The sequence below is a fragment of the Neomonachus schauinslandi genome, chromosome 9 (assembly GCF_002201575.2).
Source record: "Neomonachus schauinslandi chromosome 9, ASM220157v2, whole genome shotgun sequence".
Classification (NCBI taxonomy): domain Eukaryota; kingdom Metazoa; phylum Chordata; class Mammalia; order Carnivora; family Phocidae; genus Neomonachus; species Neomonachus schauinslandi.
Window position 1 is genome coordinate 56,495,556 of NC_058411.1, and position 6,367 is coordinate 56,501,922.

A 6,367-nucleotide genomic window follows, 5' to 3' on the forward strand; every position below is an offset into this window, starting at 1 on the left:
TACATGGCGATGTAGTTTAAAATCATGACTAAAAAGCCAGTCAAAAAGAACTACATATTGTGTGATCCCAATTAAAAGAAATGTCCAGAATAGGCAAATCTATAGAAACAGAAAGTAGATTAGTGGTCTCCTAGAGCTGCAGGAAAGAGTTAGGAGATTGAAGGGTGATGGTTGGGGAGTGCATGGTTTATTTTTCAGGTAATGAAAATTTTATAAAAATGATTGTGGTAATAGACATGCACCCTGTGTTTATGCTAAAAACTATTGAATTGTACACTTTAAATAGTGAGTTATATGGGTATGTGAATTATATCTTAATAAAGCTGCTAAAAACAAAGCTGTAACTATAGATGAGTTATCAGAAGGATAAGAAATAAAGGAAATTCAAAGGACCAAAGAGACTGAGGAGTAGCTATAATTAAATGGAAAGAAGAAGGCTGTAAATAATGAGGCAAACAATACATTCAAAAATCTTATTGAGCAAATGTCCTAGATTTGAAGTAAACTGCGTAAAAGGCATGAATGCAAGATTTTCCTAAGGGAAAAGGAGAATGGCAACTTTAAGTAACTACAAGGCTCTGTCCAAATTCTAGAATTATGGTAGACTAGGTGCACTATCTAGTCTACAATTTCTCAGAATAGAGTGGCAGAGGGCAAATCCAATCAAGTCCTTAGAAGGATACTTAAGAGTCAAGAATGAGAGAGAAGAAGCAAATGCCAGTACCAAAGAGTCAAAAGCAGAATTATAAAAGTGGGATGGAGCCAAGAGTTATAAAGTCTCCAAAAAGGAGTTGGATACTAATATAGGAGGCATTCATTAAGTCATATAATACATTATTTCTTGAACATTAATTATGTAATAATAAAGAACAGAAATCTTAATGTCTTTCCTGGTGGAACTAATAGTTGCCTAGCAAAGGTAGATATTTTTATAATAACTGATAAAAATGCAAAGTTCTAACTGGAGGAAGTGCTAAAAACAAGAGTTATCGGGATCCTAAAAGACCATCGTGGGATGACTGTTACGGAGAAAGAAAAGGCTACATTGAGAAAGCAATGCTTGAATTGCAATTTGAGAATTAAAAATAAATAAAGAGGTATTTTGGGAAAGTATATCGGATACAAAGGATTGAAGAGTGCATTGTGAATGGCGCAAAGAAACTAAAGAGTTTCTTTGGTTGTTAGAAACCATGTAGGGCCTTAGAAGTCATCTAAAAGAGATATTCTTTATCCAAAGAACAATGAGATTTTATCAAAAGATTTTAAGTGTGTGGAGGGGAGCATGGCAACATAATCAAATTAACGTTTGCAATATAAAGAACTGATTGAAGGGGTGCCTAGTTGGTGCAGCCAGTTGAGCTTCTGACTTGATTTCGGCTCAGGTCATGATGTAAGGGTCCTGAGATCGAGCCGCACAGCAGGCTCTACTCTCAGTGGGGAGTCTGCTTGAGATTCTCTCCCTCTCCCTTTGCTCCTCCCCCAGCTTGCACACACTCTCTAAAATAAATAAATGAATCTTAAAAAAAAAAAAGAACTAATTGAAGAAAGGCTGAGTGAATAATGATAGATAGGACATGATGGCATCATACAAGCAAAAGATCATGATAGCTTGGATAAGGGTGGTAGTGATTATGGTAGAGATGGAGAAAAAAGGGTCAAGTTCAATAATATTTAAAAGGAAATTTTGGCAGGATTTGTTAAAGCCCTGAATAAAAGGTGACAAGAGAGAGAAAAGGGTATCAGGCTTGTTCCTGTGCTTTTGGCTTATGCCACTGAATGGTGCCATTCTTTAGATAAGTAACAATGAAAGGAGTGAATTGGAAGAGAAAGATAACAAGGCCAGCTTTCATCTCCATATAGGTCATAGTGAGAGCACTGGATATGGATCAAATCACCAAGGGAATAGGGAGTGAAGAATGAGAACATTAAAAAACCCCAGGACTGTGCCAAGATAAAATGCAAAGAAGAAATAGAAGGAATGGATAGAAATTCAGAAGGAAAAGGAAGGGGGAACCCTAACATGGAAACTCAGGGAGGGTAGTTTTCCAGAGAGGGTAGCCATCAGTTTTAAGTTATTCTGAAATATTGAATGAGATGTTACTATAAATAGCCATCAGGAGAAGCAGCAGAGAGGTCATTGATGAATTTATTGAGTGCTATACCAGTGCAGAGAATGGGCAGGAAGCTAGATTGTGTGGCTTTCAGTGGGAGTGGGATATACTGAGACAATGAAATTCTGAAAAAATAAAAATGATAATTCTTAAAACCTATTTGGTTCTTAAAGGAAGGAGATGAGGTGGTAGTGATGGGGGCATAGGTGGTAAACTAAGGGAACTTTATTCATGTGTTGTTTGATTTTTAGTCAACGCAAGCCTGAAAATATATATTTTTTAAGATTTTTATTTATTTTTTAGAGAGAGAGAGGGCACAAGCAGGGGGAGTGGCAGAGGGAGAGGTAGAAGCAGGCTCCCTGCTGAGCAGGGAGCCCGAGGTGGGGCTCGATCCCAGAACCCTGGGATCATGACCTGAGCTGAAGGCAGATGCTTAACTGTCTGAGCCACCCAAGCACCCCTATATTTTTTTAATTATTGGGGGGGGAAAATTTTTCACTTGGAAAAGAAAAGTAAAGTGCATAAGATAAAGGATAGTGACAATTCCTGACAGTAAAGATGGGAAATGAAAGGCAAAACACCGGTGCAGAGCTTGGGGTTAGTTATAATGCTTGAAGAGCCAGAGCTGGTTAAGACATTTATGAAGCTGTGGGTGTACGGCATGTGAATATAAAAGTCTCATTTAATGACAGAGGCTGTGATAGGCAAGATCAGGTAAAAATTTCCTCCTTTAAGACAAAAGGAGGCCTCTGAATGTTTCTAAGCAGGGGAAATGCGTCAACCCCAGGAAGAGATGGAGGAGGAATGCAATCTCTGTAATTGCTACTTTGTGGAACCAGGTAAGCAATAAAGAAGAGACAAAAGGGGGAAAGGACTACTGAGCTGCATAAACTCATTGAAGATTTTTTTCTATTATTTTGGTTTTTGTGTATATCATCTCCCAAGTCCACAGCTTTCCACATTTGTCTAGTTTAAATTTGTTAAATAACTCTAGCAGACCAATATTCCCAGGTTAAGATTGCTTATTTTGAAAACTAAATATTCACAAGAATATTCAGTTCATAGTCCTAGTTCAGATGTTCTTATTTTTGCCTATAGAGTTTAGAATAAAATTCTGGGAACTGAGACATATGGAGCTAGAAATGATCTTTTTTTCATAATCTCTTAAAATTTCTTCCCTGACAAGATCATAGCAAAATTATATATTTCTAAAAATTGAACTGTTGATTTACTATAAACCTATTTCAGTATTCCATATAAAATTACTTAGAAACATTATTTCTACAATGCCTTTATTATGTTATATGGTGTAATAACGAGGTATTTTCCTTTTCTTTATTGAAAATGGCTAAAATAGCATATAATTATAGGAATGTATTATTTATTCTCTAGACTTCAATTGATCCTTTTTGATAGACATACCATACTTTGTGGCATTTACATTGGACTTTGAGGTGTAGACAGGAATATGAAATACATTAAAATTAATGAAATACAAATTAAAGAAATATAAATCTACCTTGAACATAATTTACAATTTCTTTTGCAGTGTCTTAGTTCATTCGGGCTGTAAAATATCACAGACTGGTTAGCTTATTAAAAACAGAAATTTGAGAGCAACGTGCCTACGTTTTATTGTGACCACTACAACACATGTCTCACCCAGGACTGTCCATCTGTGAAAAAGAAACACTGCAGTGGTGGGAAACACAAAGAGAATGTGAAAGACTACTCTCAGAAATGGATGGAAGAACAGGCTCAGAGCCTGACTGACAAAACAACTGCTGTATTTCAATAAGGAAAGATACCTCCTACTCCTGCACAGGCAAGGATCCCACTTACCCCCCAGTCTCCTGGGTCTGCCTTGCCCTGGTATGATGCCAGTGCTCTATATGGGGGGGGCCCTCCCATGATGCCAATGATGGGCCCTCTTCTTCCTGGGATGATGCCAGTGGGACCTGCTCCTGGAATGAGTCTGCCTATGGGAGGCCACATGCCAGGAATGCCGGGGCCCCCAATGATGAGATCTATTGCCCACACGGTACCCACGCAGCAAGGAATGACTCAAGATGGGACAGATGAGGAGAGGGGGGAGCCTCTTTTATATCCATTTTATATTACTTGTTCTGCTTCCCCAGGAGATAATGGTGGTGTGACTCTAGGTGTTTTTTAACAGCAGGACAAGGAAGACTTGTTCCTCCTTCCTATCAAAGAGAGAATAGTTTTGGCAGGGGAGTAGTGAGATTAAAAAAAAAAAATCAATTTTCATTTGTCTTGTGAAATGTGGAAATAAAATTGTCAACTGTTTTAGTTAAAAAAAAAACACAGAAATTTATTTCTCACAGTTCTGGAGGCTGGCACAGGCTGAAATCAAGGTGCCGGCATGGTCAGGTGAGGGCCTTTTTCCAGTCGGAGATTTGTCATTGTATTTTAGGCAAAAGTGACAAGCTAGCTCTCTGGGACTTCTTTTATAAGGACATAATAACAATCATGCAGGCTCTGACCTAAACACCTCCCAAAGGCCCCACACCTCCTAATACCATTACATTGGGCATTAGATTTTCAATACATGAATATGGGGAAGGAGGGATACATACGTTCAAACCATAGCACATTGTAATATATATTTTTACTTATATCGGTTCATATGTAAAAGGCACCGCCATTTTTTCATGTCAAATAAACCTGAATATACTGAACCATACTATGTGCAGGAAGCCAGCAAGGCTGATAAAACATCTAATGTGCTAATTAGCTGACAGAACTTCTCCTCTAATGGCACATCTTTCCCCATTCAAAATAACCATGACAAAATAGGAGCAAATCACATCTGTCAACTGTTAAGATTATCATAAAGTTCTGGCTAAAAATGCCTTTGCAAGTATTATTATATTCCCTGGACAGTTTAAAAAAGCATAGTCATGATATTTTCCTATCTAGTAGCTTTAAATTGTTTCATAAGTGACCATTACAGTAAAGTGAAAAAAATGCATGAGCCAATCTGTACATACTGCATGGCTGTTATAGTTTATCAAATAGGAAGCAGGTTTAAAAGCAATATATTCTTTCATTCTTTCCTAGGTGGGGTACACCCAATATTCTTAGAAAGTTGGCTAAACTGATTTTGATGCTTTCCATAAGTTGTAAAGTTCTTCATTCTAACCTTTTGGAAATCGTATAAGCTAACATAACTTCTAATATCACATAATTTCTATTGCAATTTCAGGATGTAAACATTTATAGAGCATTTTTTGAAAATTCAACTATATAAAAATATTAGTAAACTCTTATGGTAAGATTTTCATGGAAGGCAATGACAACTTGCCCTTTCCTACTTATATATCCTGGATTGTTCCCTAGACAGCATGGGGGTAGGGGTAAAAAATAAAGTATGGGAAGAAGGAGACCTGAATTTTAACTCCTACTCAACCATTGGCCTACCTGAAGAATTAGCCTAGTGGATTGTGGACTGCAATGATAAGAGCAATCTTTACATATCTGACAGTCTGTCTTATGCAAAAGACTTAAAGTATGTGCCTCCAAATGTTTTTTGATTCAAGATGAGAATACTTTCTAGATATCAAGCCTAAAGGTATCTTAGCCTCTAAGAGGTAATCACATCTTCAGCATTACCAGGATATCACACCAGGGTTCTTGTGACTCAGATATCTCTGTGTTCCATTCTAAATAGGAGAGTCAGTGATTCCATAATGTTCTCTCTGAGCCTCAATTTCCTCATCTCAGAAAGAAGAAACCATCATAGTTAAAGAGTAAAGCAGTCAAATTTAAAATCGAGATAAGGGGATGAAGAGGCAAAAAAAAATATGAGCCTTGTCATATAAGCCCCACTAGGTAGCTCTACTATAAAAACTTAATCTTGAAGTTGAACTATTGCTAACTCACAGTTTCCTCATGCTGATTGCACAAGTGCCTGGCTCATCTCCGCAGCACTGTTAAATTAGAGGAAAAAAACAGTAATTTGTTACTTTTAGCTGAGTAGCTCAATATTGTTGTTGCATGTCCAGAATTTGTTACATTTTTTGTCACCGCATTTTTTGCTGTTTTATGATTCCACATAAAAATGATACACAATGAAATAAGAAATGGAAGTATTTTCAAACTTCCTGTTTAATCTGAATTGGTTTTCTTATGCATTATGATTAAATAATGCATTTCTTTATAATTGATATGAGATTTTCAAATGTGGAATAATTTTATTATGGGTTATATGTTTAAATAGGATATATATAGTTAAT

At 36.8% G+C, this 6,367-nt stretch overlaps 1 pseudogene; it reads left to right on the forward strand.

The window, feature by feature from the left end:
- Nucleotides 1-2,669: 2,669 nt before the first annotated feature.
- On the forward strand, nt 2,670-4,284 carry LOC110590544 (annotated as a pseudogene).
- Nucleotides 4,285-6,367: the final 2,083 nt, after the last annotated feature.